This window comes from Mycteria americana, chromosome 3 (genome assembly GCF_035582795.1).
Source record: "Mycteria americana isolate JAX WOST 10 ecotype Jacksonville Zoo and Gardens chromosome 3, USCA_MyAme_1.0, whole genome shotgun sequence".
NCBI classification, from domain to species: Eukaryota; Metazoa; Chordata; class Aves; order Ciconiiformes; family Ciconiidae; genus Mycteria; species Mycteria americana.
The window spans coordinates 96,838,604-96,861,845 of NC_134367.1; positions in this window are offsets into that span (position 1 = coordinate 96,838,604).

Genomic DNA, 23,242 nt, shown 5'->3' on the forward strand with positions numbered 1-23,242 from the left:
GGAGCAATGCAAGGGAGGTCAGGCTCTCCACTGCCCTGGCTGGCGCTTGCTGCAGCAACTCCCGTACCAATCCCACATCTGCACCAGCTGAACCATTTGTCTGGATGCACTGAAATGGCTCTGTTATATGATACAGATCTTAGTTTGCTTTCTAATTGTCACTTAAAAAAACTGTTTGGAGGGAGAGAAGGTTGTTTGAGGTTTTTTAACCTCTAAGGGGATGGGAATCATGAGAGATTGGGGACAGGTAACCCTTAGACAGGATTTGTCAACCAGGGATAATGTTGTGAAGCCAGTCTTATGCTAATCATGTGAGAAGACAGGTACTGTAGCCTACAATGGACAAGAGCCCATATCTAGGACAAGGTCGGCTGCTTAACCTGTTTACAAACCATCCTGATGCTTTCAAGTTTGTGTGTCTCAGCCATATAAAGGAATGGTTACAATTTTCTATCTAAATGAATAAAAGTACATGGGGGAAGAGAGAATATTTTGGCCAGACCTTTGTATCAAAACTACAGCCACCACCATAAATAAAGTCAGTATTTGCTAACAGACGCCACATTATAGTGTGAAGGTGGCAGATGAATGAACCCATCAATAATCTGCATTGTAAATTGTGGGAAGAAAGGATCATTCTGCCCAGTCACAAAGCATGTAGAAAGGTTCTGTGGTCACAATTATCTGCAAGCTATTAGGCTTGCCAAGGATGGGGGCAGGCACTTAATAGGAAGAATCCCAGACCTCGGAAAGGAGTTAAGATTGTATAACAGGGTTTGCAGTACACAGGGCAAAAGAAACAATACAAGCTGATATTTTTCTTAGTGAAGCTTAAGCATGACGCAAAAAGCGTTTTTTGTCTTCCTAAAACAAATTTTATAGGACTTGAGTGGAAAAGAAGAGAAGCAGCAATAATCCATGTAGAAAAACCACAAACTAGGCAGCATGAACTTGGGATCTGACTTGGAACCTGAGGGATATGGGAAAGTTTGATGCAGAAAGGAATACGAAATGGAAAAGGGTGTGAAAACCTCAAAGACGATGCCACCCGCTAGAAGGCAGTGTATGACCTCTGCCTGCTATGCTGGGCCCCGGCTCGGGGTGAAGATGGGCTCCTTCCTGCTCCCTCTTCCTGAGCCTCACACCAATAAAGTGGGTGCATGTAAGAAGGAGGGCTCAACAGCTCCTTCCTGGCTCTCACCTGAGAGCCTGGTAGCCTCTGCAGGGTGTGCAAGAGTGAGGTTCCTGCTCCCGTTCATATCCCAAGTGGGCACACCCAGAGAAAGGAGAAATAGGAAATTTTGAGGTACTGCACAGAGTAGTACTGTCAGGATAACAAGTGATTTGGACTCCTCTCTCAGCCTCTATTCCTATTTGGTTCCATCAGGGGAAAAGAAGGAAGGAGAAAATAAGTCTATATCTTCTTACTTCTTACTCACTTACTTCTTAATGTTAAGAGAAATCAAAGATAAAATGGCAGCTGTCTTAAAAACATCAGTGAATGCAAGACCTAAGTCAAAGTACCTGAATTTAAGCTGTCATCAAAAAGAGGTACAGCAAGAACTACTTGGCTATGAGAAGCAACAGGGGACACAGAGTAATTTCTCAAGTTTTGGGTTATCTCAAGCATGGTATGAATATAGGTTAGTGTTTTAAGAATGACCCCAATACAGAATATTTTGAGATGTTTTTTACTGTTGTCTGTGATCTCAGCTTCCAAAGGGAAGTGGGACCCTGTGGTTCTTCAGTGGGACTTGGGATGTCCAAGGCACCTCAGCATGTCTTAGCTCTGCTGCTATTCTGCTCAGAGACACTGGAGAAGACAGAGCACATAAGCAATAAGCATTCATGGAGGAAAACTTTTCTCATGTATTAAAAACTTCAGCATCTATTGCAAGTCGTGTGTGATCCAGTTCAATATTGTAATACTCAACGTAAAAACTTTGAGAATTCAATTTTTACAGTATACTTGCTCTATAGAGGTTAGACAATCTTTGCATGAGCTGCTGCTTCTCTTCCCCAGCCTTCTCAATCTCTCATGTTCACAGAGACAACACATGGAAGACAGTCTGTAATTCCTAGAGCACCAGAGTGAGTAAGGCTGACTGCATTTCTGTATTTCCTTATAAAATGTTAACTATTCATAGCTATGTCAGATTAAATGAGTTTCTTGTGCTGCTTCTTTTCAGCTTATTGGGTCCTCCTCAGATGATACCTGTGTGCTCTACCTGTGATACCTACTATGTGCTCTGCCTCCGGAGACTTCACCTTTATCTAATGCTGCTCAATGCAAGCTCAGTTTCAGATCAGAATAAAAGAAAAATATAATTTTCAGAAGGACTTGATTACTGATCAACTGCTGTGTCTTTATCACAGTTGTATTATAGGAGAGATGGAAAACGCCTTTGTGGTTACAGTCATAAGACATACATACAATAAGGCTTGGAAGTTGGTGCACTACAGAGCAAATAAATACACTCTAGATGTTAAAAGAAAATTATTCTGAAAGAAGTACAGAAGTCTCTAAGAAACCAGGCGCATAAATGTACAAACTAGAACAAGCAATTTGTGCTTTCTTTTTGACAGCTGCCCCTTTTTTTGTACATAGGATTGAACATGAGGCCACCAGAGCAGAAGCTTGAAATATTTCCACATTTGTCTCATACCTGGAAATCGTTGTCTCTGTAATTGGCCACAAAATGGGATATTTAGAACATATTGACAATTACTGTACAGCTGGATGAAAAACTGTGGAGAGAATAATCGTTTCTACAAGAATTAGGCAGCTGAAAATTTAAAAGGTAGAGGATACTAGGACAACAGGTATAGCTGGGCATTATAGGATGAAATTTAGCTAAGCGAAAAAGCATTGATAAGCGTAAGATAAGGTGTAATGGTACGACGTGTACATACACACCTAGAGATGCACACAAAGTCTGTGATAGCTGGAGAGCTGCCTCAGAGACTTTGGGGTCCTTCACAGGCTACAATACTCCAATTACATTCAAAACAGAGCCTTCCACATCTACAGGGCTTATAAAATAGATGGGATGTCAGACAGATGAACTAGTGTGTGCTGATGAAGAGAACTGGGTGCTTTGATCATCATTGTGGCCCGAGTGGTCTCCCTGGGAGCAGAAAGCCTGCAGAGCTGTGGGATGGCTGATGACCCAAGAACCCATGGGGGGCCTACTCCAGCGATCCCTGGACTGCCCATTAAATTAACAGATGCTGGATCAGGCCTTTCGTTAAGAGCACTTCACACAGAGCATATCTTTATACTACATCTCTATCACTACACTTTGTACTGCTTTAACATAAATAGAAGTTGCTTTTCCTGCCTAGGAGCTGGCTACAGAAGCACTTACACCTGCTGCAAACAGATGCTGTCAAGCTGACACAATCCTGCTTTACAAAAAATCGAAGATGAGGGCTGAATGCACCCCAAAGCATCCATGTCTCCAGATCTCACATCTGCTCCCATGCTACAGCAGTGCAGGAGGAGTGGGCATCGCAGGAAGGCGAGGGTTCAAATACCTTGAGTGTTTACTCCTTCCATGCTGCAGAACTGCTTTGCAACTCACTGTAAAGGTTTAATTCCTGGTTTGCAGTGGAGGAAAAGGGGGAAACAGAGGTACTGTCAGGTCTCCCAGAGTCCCTGGGAAAAGGTGGGGAATTTGTCTGTTGTGGCAGAATGAAGGCTAAAAAAAATAAAAGGGGGAGTGGTAGAGCCAAACTAACCAAATGTGGAAAGAGAACAGGGACCAAAGGTGTACAGCAAAACAGGAAAGTGGAGCATGAGCGGGAACATCACAAAGGGTTTTGAGACTTACATGTGTATAAGCACAGAGGATCTGAATGAAGAAAGGGGAGTCTAGAGCAAAGGGGAATATAAAGGTAAGGAAAGAAGATGTGGGAACTCCAAAAGGGAATTGGTGAGGGATCCAAAAAGATCATCTTCTCCCTTTCTGTTCTGGGCAGCAACTTAAATATGGGCTGACAGCTTTAGCATCACCAGGCAAGACAAACCATGTTATGGGGCATCAGTGAAGTGTGCAAATATTTTTGAATGCTTTCCCATCATCTTGTACTAGTGTATTAACATGAGTGCCTTGAACCTGAGGTGGGTGCTTCTAAACAAATAAACATAACAAGAACTCCCCGCTTCACAGCAGCTAACTAGAGATAATCTCTGCAATTCTAAAAGCTGTGAAACTGAAATGTTAATTTCTTTCATGCCAAAGGTTTCGAAACAAACAGTCTCTTTAGTTAGAAGATCGCATTTTATAGAATCCAGAACAATTTCCCCTACAAAAATAATAAAAGCAAAAGCCTTCTCTTGGTAATAAAACCATAATGTTTCCTGAATGTCTGATGAGAATGCACTTTGGGAAGCCTGATGTGCAATCAAACACCAAATTATTTCTCTTTTCACGTGATATGAGTAAGTGCTTTTCTCTTATGCATGCAGGCAGAAGAGAGGGGCATTTATATATATAAATATATATGTTTCAATTTTGGCAGCGCATTCCTTTTCATCAAACATGCCATTGCTTAGAGAGAGCACAGAAGAGTGAAAATAGAGGCAGACATTAAATAACAGAGAGGCAGCACTCAGTGCTGGGATCCAGGGCGCAGCCCTCCCCGCTCCAGCGTTTGGTGGGGGGGGGCTCAGTGGTGGCTCCAGAGCCAGGTCCCATCACTGGCTGCACAACAGTACGACGCCCAGGCAGACACCAAAAAGCAGCTGCGTCACTCTCAAGTAACCTCTCTGGCTGGGGACAAGGTCTGCTCATTTATACAAGGACCATGGCTCAGCCACAGATGGCATCCAAAAAGACATCAGCCGGAGAACAAACAGTAAGAGCTCCACCACGACTTGGCACAAAATACGGTCACAGAACAAGAAACTCTCAGTTTTATGTGATTAACTAAGACTTCCACTCAATCCTTGAACTATCCAGTTACTCATAATTGGAAATTCAGTTGCTGGTGCAGGCATTTACCCTTATGAATGCACATCGCATTTGGAGTCTCGCTGAGACAGGCCAAGAGCGAAATTATTTGACAGAAAACTGAACACCTTTCTTCCTGGAAAAAGAGGACACCCATGCAAAGATGATGAATTAGCTATCTAACTTCCACTGCTGCTAGCAACAGCTAGAGGCCAAACCTGCTAAGGACAGGCAAAAGAGCCCACTAAGCACTCATCTGCATCCTCAGGCATGCAAATGTCCATGGAAATTTGATCTGAGTTGTCAAGCCATTGCCATTTCATGGGCCAAAGTCCTTCAAGTCACACAGAAATGTACTGCACCTTCATCAGTAGATTTTTGGATCAGACTTTAGTGAACACATAACGTTGGCCATATACTTTGTTCTTTGATAAATTTCCTTCTCTTTGAGGTGTGTATTTTTTAACAATTTAGTCAAACAGGCACATGCACTGCTAAGTATGTTCTTTTTATGCAGCAGGACAGCACTGCTAGGATGCAGTTCAGGGAACCAACCCATCTGCTGTGAATCTCATTTATCTACCCTCATGCAGAGTATAGCTTTCCTCAGGTGCATTACGAGGTCTGAGGCAGTTAACTACAAAGCTAACCCAGAGAGAGACGTAAGAAGCTTTCCAGAAAAAGAAACAGCTGCACTCCCTACCTCTCCCCAAGTTATTTATTTAAAATTAGTTGGTATCCTTTTCCTTCTGGTTTCCAGCCTGAAAGAGAGATAGCCCTGATCTAAAATTCAAGCCTAAGCCTTAACTCATTCACCTTTTTTTAACCCTGATGTGAAATCAGCGGTTATGTCAGATTAGGTTTTTAAAACTATGCAAGTAAGACCAAGCTCTGAGGCAAGTAGGAATGAACTTAACATGCAGAGTCCCTCAGAGAGTAGTTTTCTTTACATCCACCCAGAGAGGAAAAACCAATCAGGGGTAAAAATACTTCAGAGGCTTGGGCTCTTTTCAAGTGTACTTAGGCTGTTTGAACTTGAAATTTTACTGAAAATTCAAAATAGACTTACTTTTCTCCTACAGAGAGTTTCATATTAAAAGTAGACCTCTCTAAAAATATTGCTTCTACTGATTTTCATATGAAAGTTATCAGTTTGGTATATGTTTCCAACCATACTGCTGTTTCCTCAAGATAGATTAAGTCACAAGGTGTATAAGAGCAAAACAGTGAAAATTAAATTGACCAAACTAAATTTCGTTGAACTGTGCAATTGCCAATTCTAGTTCCGTGCTATATCTAAAAGGCTAAATCAAGCCTCAAAGTAGCACTGAAAACAAAATCAAGATCCCAAGTGTACTGAAGTTCATCTCAAATATACAGCAGCTATGCCATGTTTCCTATTGAGTACTTCCCTTTGCACACACACACACTGCTGTATCTGATGACAACAAAGAAACCTAATTGTGCAAACTATTTAAGAAAACCAGAAGTGCATGTGTTTATTAACCAGGTTCAGAGCACGAATGAGGGAAGTTCCTTTAGTGGGAATTAAACTGAAATTGAGGTCAAAGACAACCTGTAGAGACAGCATTTTGTTAAGCATTGTCAAGCAAATGCGGTGAAAAAACTTCAAAAAGGCCAATAACCACATAATGATTAAGATTCAAGCTTATCCCTTCTGCTGTTAACTCCAGCTACAGCCTGAGTTCCTGATCAGGAGTAACATCACCAATGCAAGGCTATGAATGCATGTAAATCTTGCCACCTTTTTTATGTTCTCTAAAATCTGAATGAGGTTTTAGTGAAGATCTGTGACGGTAGATTTGAGAAAGCTTCATTTTTATAAAAAATGAAGTATAATACACATGCCACCTTCATAAACCTTTAGCGAGTCCTCCCCAGTGTTATTCTTGACCAGCTCTATGCACGTCACACAACTTCTGCACTAATGGCACTATTTCATAAAACTGTTGTCAAAGGTACCTTAAAGAAAAGCAGGCAATTTGGAGGCATATAAGGTTGAGTCTGATTCTGCTGTTTATGCTAGAGAAGACGGTCCCAAAGGGAAGATATATTCAGCTGAAGGTTGGATGTCCAGCTTCCAGAGTCAAGTTGTTAGATTCAGGAGGCTGCGGCAAGCCAAAATTTCCTAAAGAACCTGACACAAGGTCTTTATCAAAGGCAGGAAAGGCGACATTGTTCAGCTCACGTTCTCCCTCTGAAAGCTGCTGTTACTTATCACTTCAGTTGTCTAGCAGCCGCACTTCGAGGCAGTAGATGTGTAAAACCCGACAGGGTAAATACACGCAGAGCATGCATGCAGCCTATGTGCCGTGCCCTCTATGCAGTCTCCTGAAGGGAAACAATTTCAGCTCTATCACTGTAGTCTTTTGGAGCTCTCCTGGATGATGCCCTGATAAATACCCCATAGAAACCCTGCATTGAATAAGATGAGCAGGCAGGCTCTTTCCACGTCTGGCTTCTAGGTATAGTCAAATAAGAAAGAGTAAGTTCAAAATGGCTAAAGTTTGGCCCCTTAAACTGTGGTAAAGCACCAGACACAGCAGAACTGATACAATTCTACTATTCAAGCCCCATGCAGAGACTAGTCCAGGGAGCATGAACCAACCTGAGAGCACCTACATAAATGTCTCAAACAGCCCTAAAAGAGATGCAAAAAGTCATAGTAAAGGTTTCATGGTCTCCACCATATGGTTTCTTGCCTTTATCAAGAAGTGAGTTACAGACCCCTGTAAAGCCACCCTGGTAGTGAAGGTTCTGTGAAACAACTTTGCAGGTGTTCACTGTGCGGTGAGTGACTTCTCCTTGCTCCTGTCCATTTTGTGAAACAAACTGCACACATACTTGGGTGGGGAAGGATAGGGAAGGCCAGGTCAAGTGTAGATCCTCTGCCTGTGGAGATGATTATAAGGAGGCTAATAAATCTGGATTTTGTTCACAGGTCTGCCCACATACATCTGTAGAGAGCTGCAGCTGTATCTCAGGTTAGGGTTATAAAAAGAATAGCCATCCATTCCCTAAAGATCCAATTCACCTCTGTGCAGAGAATCAGCACACTGACTCTGTCTTACTTATGTCTATTCTTGATGGCTTAGTGAATCAGTGACCCCATGCTAGCTGTTTGTAAAGGAATGCACAGCACACTTGAAGGGTACATCTCACGGGGAATTTACCAACATGTCTCTTGAACAGCTCTGGCCAATTTTATAAAGTGAATTAAAATTATTTTTACATGTTCTATATGTGGAAAGTCTACAATTTATTTAAAAAGTATTTTCCCTCAGAAAAAAAAAAACCCCACAAACATTTTACTCCTCCTCTTCTCATATTGTTTAAGAAGCAAAAAATGCCATAGTTAAAGCCTGTTTTCATGACATTTTCCGAGCCTGTAGGGTTTAGTAGGATCTAGGGAATAAATTTTGTCTTATATTCAATTTTTGTTGTCATTCCCAATATACCTCTATTACATTGATAGAAATATATGTCCTCTCTTTCTCTATTGCCAAGCGTTGTGCAGTAGATGAAGCGCCTGTTCTATATGTAGAAGTAACTAAGAGTGCTAAACAGAAAGGTTGCTGTTACCGCCAGCCTAACTTCAGGTCAGAGCAAGAAAAAAAAAATTCAAGCAAGACTTCATCCCACCTTTTCCCTCCCTTGAAGAAGAGACGTGCTGTAATACACCACAGCTTAAGCCTTAATTAACTGAATGTTGCCTGCATCCCACAGAAAGGACACGGGCACACTTTATGACTTATGCCAGGGTGTGTTCTGGGGTGTTGGCTGCTGCTTTTCTCACTTTGTTTGCTTTGCCTTCACGGATGGAAAAGTGGGATCCCTCCTGCGGCCAGTGCGGCGCTGCACGGCGCAGCACTCCCAGAAACGCCGCTGTGGCACAGAGCCCGGGCTGGGCTGCAGAGCGGTCAGGTCTGCCCGCTCCACATAGAAAAGTCGCTAATAACCCTTTCTTCTACCACCACAAATTTAATTGGAAAGAATATATCCAAACTTCTCTCCAGAGTTCCCAAAGGGAGAGGTGCAGGCAGGGCTCAGCGACCCTTGTCGTGCTGTGCATGCTGGCATTAGCAGTGCGGCACCTCGTAGCGCCAGCTAGGACAGAGCTGGGAACCCTCTGGCCCCCCTAGCCAGAGGGCTCCCAGCCCACGTCCGTGCCCAGGGTACAAGGCACCAGGATGCTCCTGAGAGCATACACCTCCATGAGGGACCCTGTCTAAGCTGCACCAAGGCAAAGATCAGTGATGAACACAAAAGTGACATCCACACCTTCCCCTTCCTTCCCCAAGCCTGGCTTTACCTGGAGCTGGGAGGATTAATGGTGGATTAAATCCCCCTCTGAGAGAGAGACGATTCAGGACTTGGCTTTCCATGGGAGGTGAAGAGGGAAGACAGCATTCTTCTCCAAAATACACTGGTACCATGCAAGCAATATAGTGCAAGATAATCCACCTAAACTATCAGGCCAAGTGCCTGACAATTTCAGTTTTAATTCATTTTAACAGTGACAAGGCTACCCAGGATGAGAGATCAAAAGCTTTGCAAAATTAGGTTGTGCGAGTGTTTGGCTCAAGGCATCTGGGTAGCTTTAAATCGCTGTTTAGGACTGTGACCACCACGGAAAAAGTCCTGAGCTGAATTAAGATCAAGTTCAAGCTTGCTTGACCTTAATGCTTGCAACCACTGGCATGACTGGGGTGCTAGTGAAGAACAATTAAAATTAGCAAGAGGAAATATTAAAAATGGTAAAGGAAAAGTTATTATTTGTAAGATGTTAGGCACCTGCCTAGAAGCCGCCTGTCAGGATAGGAAAAAGCATAATAGAGAGACACAAGATCTGAGAGAGGAAATAGAAGGCAGGAAGGCAGATGAGTTATTACTGTCCCTGCAAACTGAACAGCTACAGAAGCAGTTACAGGAAGAAAAGGAAAAAAACCAAAAGTTGGAAGAAAAGATCAAGATGATGTTCATGCGGGCCCCACACCCGCCTAACCCCATGCAAATGAGGAAATTAATAGTGTCCCCAGAGGATTGGGATGGTGATATTTGGGGTGATCCTAATGACTATGACGAGGGAAATTATCACCCCTTGTTCCCCTCAGATTCCTCTGAATATGAGGCTAGACCCCTTATTAAAGCAGAATACATTCTGATTCCAGTTGGTCCTCGACGATACCTGCTAAAATTTCTAATAGATATGGGAGCACAAACTCCAGTACTTACACAACAGGATGCTGAGAAGCTGGGTATGTGACCTGGACGGCAGAGAGTTAAAGTCACCAGAATAAATGGAGCAAGTGTTATTTGCTAAACTGCAAAAATTAATTGATGGCTCCCGGGCAAGAAGCGCATGTCATCTACTTGTTTTGTGATTAAAAAGCACAATGAAAATATTTTGGGGTTTGATGTCTTGAAACTGGCACCTGCCAGACAGCAGTATGTGGTCCTTTGGTTCAAGTATCAACCCTAACCCCAGTAAAAACTGGGAGGCTACAGTATACATACTCCGTGCAGCCCCTGTACTCCCCAACTCAAAAATCACCAATGTCCCACTGTATCTGATTTCTGCTGTGGCACAAACTGGAATTTCTGAAGTAACAGCAGATTTGGAAAAACAGCACATTATTTGCAGAACCCACTGCCCATATAATTCACCTGCCTGGCCAGTCCAAAAGCCGGGTGGGAGATAGCATCTGACAATTGATTATCGGCACCTAAATGCCAACACAGCTCTGCTAACGGCTGCAGTACCACACTACGCTTCAACAGCCACACCACAAGCAGCCACACATCCATGGATGGCAGTGCTAGATGTCAGAGATATGTTCTTTATGGTTCCCTTGCAGTAGGAGGGTAAAGAGAAATTTGCTTTTACTTGGGAAGGTATACAATATACCTTTAACAGACTCCCACAGGCATATAAACATTCACCTTATGATGCACTTGCTGAGCTTTTACAGACAGTCTCACTCCCTCAAGATGTGAAACTGTACAAATATATAGATAATATTCTAGTTGGAGGGACCTCGCCTGAAAAGGTGGGGGAAGTGGCAGCAGCAGTGTGGCAAGAACTATATAAAGCAGAAGTTGAAGTTCCACCTGGAAAATGCCAGGGACCAAGCAGAGAAGTAAAAGTTTTAGGTACTTGGTGGATTGCAGGTAAAGCAGCAATTCCACCAGACACCCTAAGTAAAATGGAACAATTGCAGATGCCCCAATCTAGGAGAGAATTACAATAATTTATGGGTACTTTAGAATACCTGGATTTTCTATCATTGCCTGCCCACTGTAGTCACTTTTATGAAAAGGAAAACCATGGAAATGGAACCCAGAACACGAAGAGGCAGTCAAAACTCTAACACAGGAATTAAAGACATACCAGTCACTGAGGCCAGTACACCCCTGCGACCCTATTATAGCAGAATGGGTTTTGCAGAACATGGTACTTATGGCAATCTATTCCAAACCAGGCAGAGCAGGCCAAAGAGGCCTTTAATGTTTAGCTCGACTGCATTTAAAGAGACAGAACAGTGATATGACGAATAGGAAAAGGGTCTTTTCTCTTTAATCTGAGTAGTTAAACAAGTTGAGCCATTAAGGGGTAACCCATCCAGAAGAACCCTGCTGAGACTTGTATTGTCTTCCTTTTCCAGGAACTATACTGGGAATGATACCAGCACACCTCCCTTGGAGATTGGGGCAACCATTGGAGGATTGCTTATCCTTTTCACAGGAGCAATCATCGTCAGCATGGACCAAATTTGGCTTATACGCCAACAAGCCTGACGCTGAGGTGTAGACCCTCATTTCCTTTACTTGTGCTAATCAATGTTAACTATCGTACGTTCTGCACCATACACGTTTCACAGTTTTGGGTGCAATCTACTGTAACAGCAATTGTAAGGGAAGGCACTGAGGGCACCTTGCCCACTGAGATTCTAAAGGTAATTTAGGATAATGTGACTCAATTTGAAAAGGATTTCCAATCCTAGTGGCATCTAGTTAATTTCACTTATGAGCCCACAGACAGTAAAGCCACAGCTTTTGTTCTAACAATACACAATGCTTTGGTATACACCATATACCCAGTCATCGCACTGGGATTAAATCATAATGGAACTGTCCTCTATGCATTAGAACATAGAGTATGGGCCCAACAAAATGGGAACAAAAGGCAAACTGTTGATGCTGATGCGTGTGTTGTACGGGAACAACAGGGATTCACTTGTGAAAGTAATACCATTAAAGCCCAAGACATTTGTCTTGACACTGAACAAAATGTTTGTCATTTTGAAACACATCCAAATGAAACCTCTGAAACTGTACTTGTATATGTTGGAAATGGATGTGTTTGCCTGAGAACCCTAGAAAACACTACTGTAGAGACATACAATCACTCAAATATCTGTATTTGTAATTTTACCAAAATTATGGGATGGGACTTTGACTATTCAGCTCCCGTCACAACCCACCAACTGCTACAATCTAACTATACTTTGTATCAAGATTTATTGCCTACCCCTATTGGAATGAATCTCACATTGGTGAGAAAACTGTTGCAATATGATGACCTGAATCAATTGCTAAAACGAATTCAGAACAACGGAAAAAGAACCCTGATGACCATCCATCATGATGCAGAAGAGATACACCATGTCCTAGAAAGAGTGAAGAAAGACGGAGAACATCACTGGTGGGAAACTCTTTTGGATGGTCACCAACAGCAGCTGGAATTTTGAATTTGATGCTGCATCCTATTGCAGTTTTGTTAATTTTGACCTTATCATGTTCATTGCTTATAATCATTCTGTATATCAAAGCTTGGCAAAAAAAGAAACAAATTACATCATTCCAACACGTAAAATGCATACAATCTTTGCAAGTAAAATGGTATATAACTAGCATTAATTGTGATACTCAAACTAAACAGCTTATCAAATAATGGGACTCTTACTGCTGATCTGCAATACGTCACACATTTATGACATAAAGGCAAGAGGTAACCATACAACCACTCTATGAGTCAATAAAGTGGATTGACTGTAGTCACAGGGTGGAGTGTGACAGATGCACTGGACCCTTTAATCAAACTAGCAGTAGTTTGGTACAGGCTCCAAAGGAGGTAAAGGCCTGAGCCGTAGCTGAGCCAAGAACTCCTCTGGTTCCGATCTGTCCTCTGAAAACCCACAAAGGGGCAGCGTGACACAGTGAGCATTGGTGCATATGAGCTTGGAACACTGATCGTGTGATTAACACATGAATAGCGGGTGGCTTTTCCAAGACTCATTTATCAAGGAACAAAGAAAGTTGTGGGTACAAGGAGCCTCATACATATCTTTCCTATCACATGTAATTTGACTACAAGCCAACCACTTTATCTATAAATATGACAGCCCAAGTGAGCCGCCTTGGAGGTCTCCCTGCTAGGCAGCGTGGCTGCATGGCAGTGATCTCCCCTTGAGCTGGGACACCTCTCAAGGTTGCTCCTCGAGGCAGAGACCTTTTACCAACGGCAGATCTTCGGTAAGTGACCGATATCGCGCATAACCTTCTAGTATGGGAACTTTGATTTGTGCCTTGGTAACTTGGATGTCTTGGTAACTTTAGTTTGTGCCTTAGTACTTTTGAATCACTGTTCAGATGATTGTGCAGTACAGTAATAGACGGAACCTTGCCAAAGAACTTTGTTAAGTCGCACTTTTACAACATCATATTAAAACCACTTTTGCTAATATCTTTGACAGTGGTTCTTTAAGAGATCTAAATCACCCATTCGCGAAACTTCCAAGAGCAGCCAAACCCCTGCCTCCAGAAACTGACTTTCCACTATAAAGTGAGAAGCAGTGCCACAGGTGCTCTGCCCTGCGCTATATTCCTTCTAGCTTGAAAAGGCTGGGGTTTGCAGTATGCAGCTTGATGTTTCAAAAAGCAGAGGAAAAAACCAATAACCCAATCCCTTACAGAGAAAACTGGCAATACAACACAATGACCTCATGTGCCTCTGCTGATATTTCCTCAAATTATAAAAGTCCTATATTTTCGTAGAGCAGAAAATCAAAAGAGGAAAGAAACATGCAATCTAAATTACAAAAAGTAAAAACATATCTTAGGGATAAGGAAAAATATCTTAAGGATATGGGCAAAGAAATATCTTAGGGAAAGGGAGCTTTACCAATAATACTCTAATCTTTCCATCCTACCTTTTCCCTCACCCTATTCTCCCCCAGATAACTTAGCCAACTGGTCAATTAAATCCAACAGGCAGATGGAGGTCTTCGAAGGACAAAGAAGCTACAAATGCCACAAAAACCAGAAGCTGGGAGGACGAGCCATTATTTTTGTCTTTGATGAGAGCAAGTTCTGCAGTGCTACCTCACTAAGTGCAAACTTTATAAATGCCCTATCACAGGAAAGACTTTCACTGGAAGTTGCTCCTCTCCAGGCACCTGAGTCAACCATTCCCCAAACATGGCACCGCCATATACGAAGATTTGGTATGCACGCCACTCAGGGAGCAAGCTGTTTTTTTCTGCTTTCTGGAGTATGCCTGCGTATTATGAAAAGCTTCTCAGCAGGAAAAATAAATCTATGTATTGCAAAGATGAATGGATAAGCAGACGAAAACCATCTGTTCAAGATGCAGGACCCTAGCCAGAATTAGATATTTGACCTGAATCACCAAAATTCTGCTTCAGTTTGTGTGATGGCAAATCAGGCATGCTGAAACTTCTTGTACATGAGCCACAGGACTGCTGAGAGACTAAAGTGAATAGTGTATAAAATATGATTTGATAACCCTAGCAAGGAAGTGCTACAGTTAATTAAACAATCATGAATTTGTAATGCATTTTTAACCAACCAATCCATGTTTTCTTTAAACATTTAACTAGAACGACTGCTACATTAAAGTTCTGAGAAAAACAGTGTACGCCATGAGGACTGATATTTTGAAAATAAGCATTTCTCTTTCTTCTCAAAAGTCTCAATGTTTGCCTAAATACTGTCTTTTGCTTCTGTCATCTGAGCAGCCACTCTCACCTCAAAAGCATTTCAGTACTCTGAGAGAGACAGATGAAGGAAGGTGTCTGTGCCCCATCTGCAGGAGGAGTGGGATTTTCCTTGGAGGAGCAGAGCTGGTGCCACTTCAAAGAAGTCACTGCAGACACCAGCATGATACCAAATTACAGGTGTCCCTCTTCTTGCTTTCCTGTTATTTATGAAGCATACATGAGAACTGTTGGCCTGTTTAGATTTCAGCATCATGAGTAGACTTCACGTGCATGTCTTTAAGAAGAATCATAGCCTTAGAAGTTGAACACAACGTTAATGGGCTTTAGTATTCAAAAGGTCATCGTGGAAGTTGAGCTCTGCCATCCCCCATCCTTCTCTTCTGCAGGTCACTTACATGAGTGATTGCCCTTTAAAGAAGCCTGCAGCCTGCGTACTACAGAAGAAACCAATCCATCAGTAATGTACCTTACACTTCAAAGTCTGTCAAGGACAAACAAACAAACAAAGTCATTTCCTTCATCAAAGAAAATGATAGTTATGGCCCAAGACCTGAATTAATATATGTTGACATAAATCTTCTTTATGAATTGGGACAATATTGTAGGCTATTTACTGTTCTTGGAGGTGGCAATGCTATTCTCCCCACAAGACCAGGATTTACTAAAGCTCTTCAGCCACAAGGAGATGTGATGATGCTTCATAGAATGACAGTCTAATAGGGAATCAGGTCCCACAGACAGAGTGAGACCGTGGAAGGTCTGATACTACCTGATATTACTACACAGGGCACTTCAGCAGCACAACATTGCTCAGTTCAGCAGCAAGCTGTTATAAGCAGTAAATTACACAAGTCATGAAGCTTGAACAACAACATAATTAAGAAAAATGATTGATGCAGACAGGAAAAGAGCAACACCTTATTTTGATTACTTGTCTTCACACATACATGTATTGGAGGATCTATCTGTGGGTAGGGGAGCTATTTACAGAGGCTGGTAAGGGCCCTATTTCCAGCCGTTTCTTGCTGCCATGTGCAAAGGAACTTTGCCTTGTATACTTCATTTTGTGCTGCAGAGCCTGATATATAAATCTCATTCTTATTTTGGCAAGTAACCTGCACTCTGTTAAGCAAATTTGATTGTTTAGCCTACAATTGAGAAGATTTCTGTGTAAAACCTGTTTTCTCTCTAGCTTTTATGCAGTGGTTTTAGTCACACTTTATGTCTTTCTGTCAACAAACAGTCATTAATTTCTTGCAGTTACAGTCAATATCTGATGTCATTGTGCCCCCTTTATGTTAGTGTCTGACCTTCCCTTATTTTATTCATAACAAAGTTGGCTTTTATGCCGCCTGTGCAGCAGTCAATTTAGAGGAACATTAAATCAAGCAAAATATTAAAACATAAAAATAACAAGACTTTAAAACATAAGCATAAAAATAAAAGTGAGACAGAATTCTTTCATAAACTCCAAAGAAGAGGAAAAAATGAGCAGGTGCCTGAAAACGAGGAGGTCTCTGTGAGTCTTGCATCTACACAGCTGGCAAGTAGTAGGTCAGGTGGTAACGTGAATAAATACACCTGCCCTGAATTCACTGGAGTCTCATTGTCTTAGCATAATGGAAATTTAGGTCATTAACATCTGATTAACCACTTTATTTTAGTGCATTTCTACCATCTTTACAAGGCCTTTCCTATGCGGATCTTCACGTGGGAGCATTATCCATTCAAGGCTATGTGTAGCTATTTCATTTTTTTCCGAGCCATTCATTTAGGGGGAGGGCAGGCATTCTTCTCACACTGATGATGCAGAAACCACAAAGCACTGGAAGAAAGGTTTCCCCACTCTTCAGATCAATGGCCAGTCCAATAAGTTCACTAAATAGTGAGAAATCTTTGAAAAGATTCCTTTACAGAGAATGGTCAAGATAATTAATATGCAATTTGATTGAAAAAAAAAAAATCTGTTTTCAGTCAGTTCCAGACATTCTAAATAACTTCTCCAAACACAAAATCTAATAATGGATATTCAAAACATTTAAGGTGACCTGCAGTGAGAAAGGTGAACTTTTTAAAAGTTTTGAAATAATCTTTCTTACTAAGGAAATGGTGCTGCATAAGGAAAAGATTTGGTGTAATTAACCAGAGCGTGTGAGATAAGTACTACAGGGCTATTTTGGGGGAAAATCAGATGAAAGTAAGGTGAACTCAGAGAAAACAGAATGCTGAAAATGACGTGAGGTGGCAAAAACTTCAGCAACTGAGAAGTATATGAAAAGGGACTCAAGAAGCTTAGAATGGGAAAATAGGACATAAATGTCCATTAAGGAGGAAAACAATATGCCAAGAGATGAAACTGGAAAGAAAATCAATCCACTGGCAGAACACTTTGGATTTCAAAATGAACTGACTATCGCGGGATTTATAAAGGAAAAGAAGGTTTTTGCATTCAGGGCATACCATTACATATGCAGCTACTGTTCAAAACTCAAACACTTCCAGCCTGTAACTTTTGCATATTAATCTTCATTACAAAGATGTACAGCCTTGACTTACATTCTGTGGTATAACTTATTGCTTGGCTAAGGCACCCATTAAATAAACATGGAATTGTCACAAGTAATAGGCTAGCATTGTCTGCGTTCTGACTTCTAACGAGCACATTTGACAACAGCTTTTAAACATTAATTGAACAGAGAATAGCTATAAAGTTTCCTAAATAACTTTTTTTTTGGTTTCTAGGCAAAACATTTCTAAGTAAAATGAATAATTGTTTTCAAATCTTTTGATATTGGAGAGTTTCCGTTCTCTGCAAGTTCTTTCTAGAATATAATTCACAACAGAATTACTTGGAAGGCTAAGCAAAATAATAAAAACTGGTACTGTCATCCAGAATGATCTCTATAAAGTTTCTCCTCTTTCACTAGAATAATTTTTGCATTTCACCACTATTATCAGACAGCTACCTCTGCATTGAGGAGCAAAAGTGTCCAACATTGAACAGGTTTGCTTCAATAAATAAAATGTACAACAATGATAAATATGGATTTAGTTGAGAAAGCACTAAGTATCCTCTATCAGCTCAAGCTAGAATTAAGGTAATTGAAAAAATAATGTTTACCCCTTCTGGTTCTTTGCTACACCTGCATCTATCCCACTTAACCGGTCTTTCTTTATAAAGAAGCTTTCTAAAAATAATATCTAGAACACCTGTAAAATTTGTATTTCTCTGCTCCGATATGAGACTACATCAAGAAATTAACACTAAAAAGACAGAAATTATGTGTTTACATCCGTACTGGTTTTCACGCAAACGTCTCCAACATTGAGACTGTTTCAAATTTATTTATTTATTTCTTCATAGTTTAACCCTATCTTTATCTGGAAGTGACTGTACTATGGCTGAATAGGGATGGACAAGCTGCAAGACAGCCTGATCCTGGGGATATGTTTGAATGCCAGCATGTTTAATACTCTGCTGAAATTTCCATTCTCTACTCACTGCTTCCTTTCCTGGTTTCTTCCAGGATCATGCTGGAGGCAGACAGTGGAGAACCAGGAACGTGCCCAGGGATCCAGGAAATCATTCAACAAAGGGGAGGGATGGTTGCAGATAGGCAGGCCGGAGAGAGAAGAGAGTCCTCCAAAGAGTGAGATGAGATGTTGTGGAGATCTGGACAGACAGACAGTGGGGGGATAGATGTGCTGGGAAGTACAAGGAACAGATAGGAGGAGAAGAAGATGCTCAAATACTGTAGGACGTTTAGAAATCTGGGAGAGGAGAACAAAAAAGCTTCTCTCTGCTTACTGGGAAGACACCTGACGGTTATACAGTGTGACGTCAGCTCTCCAGTGGCATTTCATGAAACTTGCAGCATTTTCCAAACAATCAACATTTCATACTAAAGTACTGAAAAATATTGAAGTAATTCCCTAATGAGATGGAGTTTTGAACCATTTTTTCCCCAGCTATTTCATTTAAGGAATAAGCAATATTTGCTGATGACTGGGGGGATAGAGTGGTTATACCATCTTGCTACAGGTCTTGCTACAGTAGGTTTAGACAGTCTCCAGACTTGTGCTGATGATCTCTGACACAGCAGAGAAACAGGATCTGGTCCTTCAGGCTGGATGGAGAAAGGTACGAATAGCTCTGCCTCAGACCTAAGTTATTTGGAAGCTTACAGACAAGATATGTCCTTGGCCATTGGATTATGTGTGCCATGTAGGAACAGGATGAAAACTGAATGTCTCAATTATGTTTATAGATGAACTCAATAAGGCTGTTTACACTTTTCCATATTGTTCTTCAGACAATTAAAAAGATATTTCTTGAGTAATTTACTTTTTGCCTTCAACCAAGGGGAAAAAAAATGTTGGTGCTAGAATTTCTCCAGGTATGAGAAGTGCAGTCCTCCCAACAGTTCTGCTCCACAGATCTCTATGCACTATTTGTTCCCATCAAATATGGCCATAGTAATATCTTCTGCAACAGAAGAGGTCCCTAGCTGCACTGTGTGTTGTGAATGAGTGATTTAGATCACTTTAAAAAAATCACAAAGGTATTAGCAAAAGTAGTTTTAATATGATGTTGTAAACGTGCAACTTAAAGCTCTATGGCAAGGTTCACTCTATTAATTACTTCATGGAACAAACATACACAGGAAAATTGGGTTACACTTGAGTTAGAATGATTCGCAGAGAGACTAGGGATACAGGTATAGAGGATGCTCCCATTGAGTCAAAAGGTTCAGAGTAGACCCCCTTGCTTTCTAAACTCCTCAGGGTGTCACGCTGCCCCTTTGTGGGTTTTCAGAGGACAGATCAGAACCAGAGGAGTTCTTGGCTCAGCTACAGCTCAGGCCTTTACCTCCTTTGGAGCCTGTACCAAACTACTGCTAGTTTGATTAAAGGGTCCAGTGCATCTGTCACACTCCACCCTGTGACTACAGTCAATCCACTTTATCGACTCATAGAGTGGTTGTATGGTTACCTCTTGCCTTTATGTCATAAATGTGTGACGTATTGCAGATCAGCAGTAAGAGTCCCATTATTTGATAAGCTGTTTAGTTTGAGTATCACAATTAATGCTAGTTATATACCATTTTACTTGCAAAGATTGTATGCATTTTACATGTTGGAATGATGTAATTTGTTTCTTTTTTTGCCAAGCTTTGATATACAGAATGATTATAAGCAATGAATATGATAAGGTCAAAATTAACAAAACTGCAATAGGATGCAGCATCAAATTCAAAATTCCAGCTGCTGTTGGTGACCATCCAAAAGAGTTTCCCACCAGTGATGTTCTCCGTCTTTCTTCACTCTTTCTAGGACATGGTGTATCTCTTCTGCATCATGATGGATGGTCATCAGGGTTCTTTTTCCGTTGTTCCGAATTCGTTTTAGCAATTGATTCAGGTCATCATATTGCAACAGTTTTCTCACCAATGTGAGATTCATTCCAATAGGGGTAGGCAATAAATCTTGATACAAAGTATAGTTAGATTGTAGCAGTTGGTGGGTTGTGACAGGAGCTGAATAGTTAAAGTCCCATCCCATAATTTTGGTAAAATTACAAATACAGATATTTGAGTGATTGTATGTCTCTACAGTAGTGTTTTCTAGGGTTCTCAGGCAAACACATCCATTTCCAACATATACAAGTACAGTTTCAGAGGTTTCATTTGGATGTGTTTCAAAATGACAAACATTTTGTTCAGTGTCAAGACAAATGTCTTGGGCTTTAATGGTATTACTTTCACAAGTGAATCCCTGTTGTTCCCGTACAACACACGCATCAGCATCAACACTTTGCCTTTTGTTCCCATTTTGTTGGGCCCATACTCTATGTTCTAATGGATAGAGGACAGTTCCATTATGATTTAATCCCAGTGCGATGACTGGGTATATGGTGTATACCGAAGCATTGTGTATTGTTAGAACAAAAGCTGTGGCTTTACTGTCTGTGGGCTCACAAGTGAAAGTAACTAATGCCACTAGGATTGGAATTTCTTCTTAAATTCAGTTGTATTATCCCAGATTACCCTTCATATTTCAGTGGGTAAGGTGCCCTCTTCACCTTCTCTTACAGTCGCTGCCACAGTAGATTGTACCCGCAATTGAGCTTAAATAGAACTAAGAGTGAGAGAGACATTAATTTGGGCTGCACCTATTGTGTCCACAATTAGTTGGTCATGTTTTTCATTAATTCTTTCCCACTGAGGTAGCATATCAGGCAAGAGCCATTGGTTACTTCCCAGTGCCGGGAGAAGACTGTAACAGACATTCTAATTTGTGTAAATTGCTTGTTGCTGAGCTTATTTTTTTGCTAAAACTTCCACGTCCATGCTGTTTAATACTCCTAATGCTGTTCGTAAAATAGCAGTCACATCTCTTCTTGATCGTTTCGGAGAGGTGAGGCTTGTCCATGCAACCATGCAATCCTGCATAGGACACTTATGAATGGTGAGCAAGTATGTTGAATTGCAGAGATATTGATCCACGTTGATAGTTCCGCTTGTTTGAGGGACCATGATGGATTAAATAGCACTTGTTGCTGGCCTGCATGTTTGATGGCATCAGGTCCAATTTTAGAAATTTGTGGGATAGAGTTTTCTTATCCTTTGCAATCACAGCAGATATTAAGCAAGGAGCGGGGGTTGTTGTGCTAGGCTCAATAACGTCTATTTTGAATTTAAATGACAGTCCCACATTCCTGCAAACCCAGATGCAAATTATGGAAACAGGCTGTATTAAGGTAAATTTGTACCAACAGTCCAATCTTTCAGAGGCGCAAAATTTTGTATCTTTTGTTATTGGGTTTGATGTAATGTTTAACACAGAAATCTCCGTTGCCTTTTCATGGGTAGACCCATTGATCATCTGACATGCTATTTTAATTTCTGTGCCTCCCGTTCCCCAAAGTCAGGGAATTTCATTAACATCAGTCTCATTTCTATCCCAGCTCCATTCATTTTCTAAGTATACTTCAGTTCCACATATGACCATGGTGGAAAGATTCAAATCTCCCATGCCAGGGAGTGTTCCTATAGTCCCAGTATACCATGGCCACTCTCGGGTTCTCTCAGTAAGGCTCCGTAGTAAAACTAGGGGAGTATTCAGAGTAGGCACTTACATCATTGCGATAGCTTTAGTGATTCTGAGAGCTATTGTTCCTAGTATTACATTGCATCCCTTCAGAGCATTCCATCTGCATGATATTTTAACATCATAACGTTCCTTCACTGTGTCATGTATCGAGCAATGATAGCAAAGACTGAGTAATGTTACAGCATTTTCTATATAGTATGTAAGAGTTATTGTGAATAATCATAACATATATATATCCCTCATTAACAGCTGGTTGTGCTTTACAAGTCACATTTATATTGCTGTCTGTTAGTAACAAGACAGGTGGCTTATCTGTGTTGACACAATCATGGCAGATTTCCTGATTGACAATTAAGTTAAGACAGGTTGGTGTTCGTGGGGAAGCAAGTAGTATTGAAATCTTCAACAGCAGTAGGACAATGTATCTTATTTTCATCTTGGAGGAGAGTGCAAGATAAAAGGGTAAAACAAACTGGTCTCAGTGGGGTTTTCCAGACAGGTTACCCCATTAGAAAGAAGGAAAAATCCATCATGCATTAATTCTGTTTTGCACCACTGCTGTCAGTAGCTTCCCAGGCAAGTGGGACATGAGGTTTATTTAGAGTCACAGGTACAGTTCCAATTTGTGGTAAATTTACCATGACAGGTTGTCCTGGCTGTAATGTTATTGGATATTTTCTTTCATCAGGAGGTGGAGCATCAGGTCTTGTTTTTGTAAAGGATTCTGGGCTCCCAGGGCTCACAGTGGGCCCATACCAATTATTCAATTGATGAAGTATTTTGGAAAGTTGAGTATCCCACTGGGCCTCATGTGGCTTAAGGCTCTTTTTCAATAAGCCTTTAGCTCTTTCTACCATCCCATCTGATTGAGGATAGTAGGGGGTATGGAATACCCACTGAATTTCTTCCTGGTTTGCCCATTCTTGCACTTCCTTGTTGGAAAAATGTGAGCCATTGTCACTTTGGATAATATCGGGTGGTGGTAGGCCTGAAAACCAAGAGGATAATCCCCTAATGGTGCTCTGACCATTAGCCTTCTGACATTTAGTTGTCCCAATTCAGCCTGAGATGACCAGATGACCTGAGATGACCAGTTCAGGAAAGTGGGAAGGACAGTTGGTAGAGTCACCT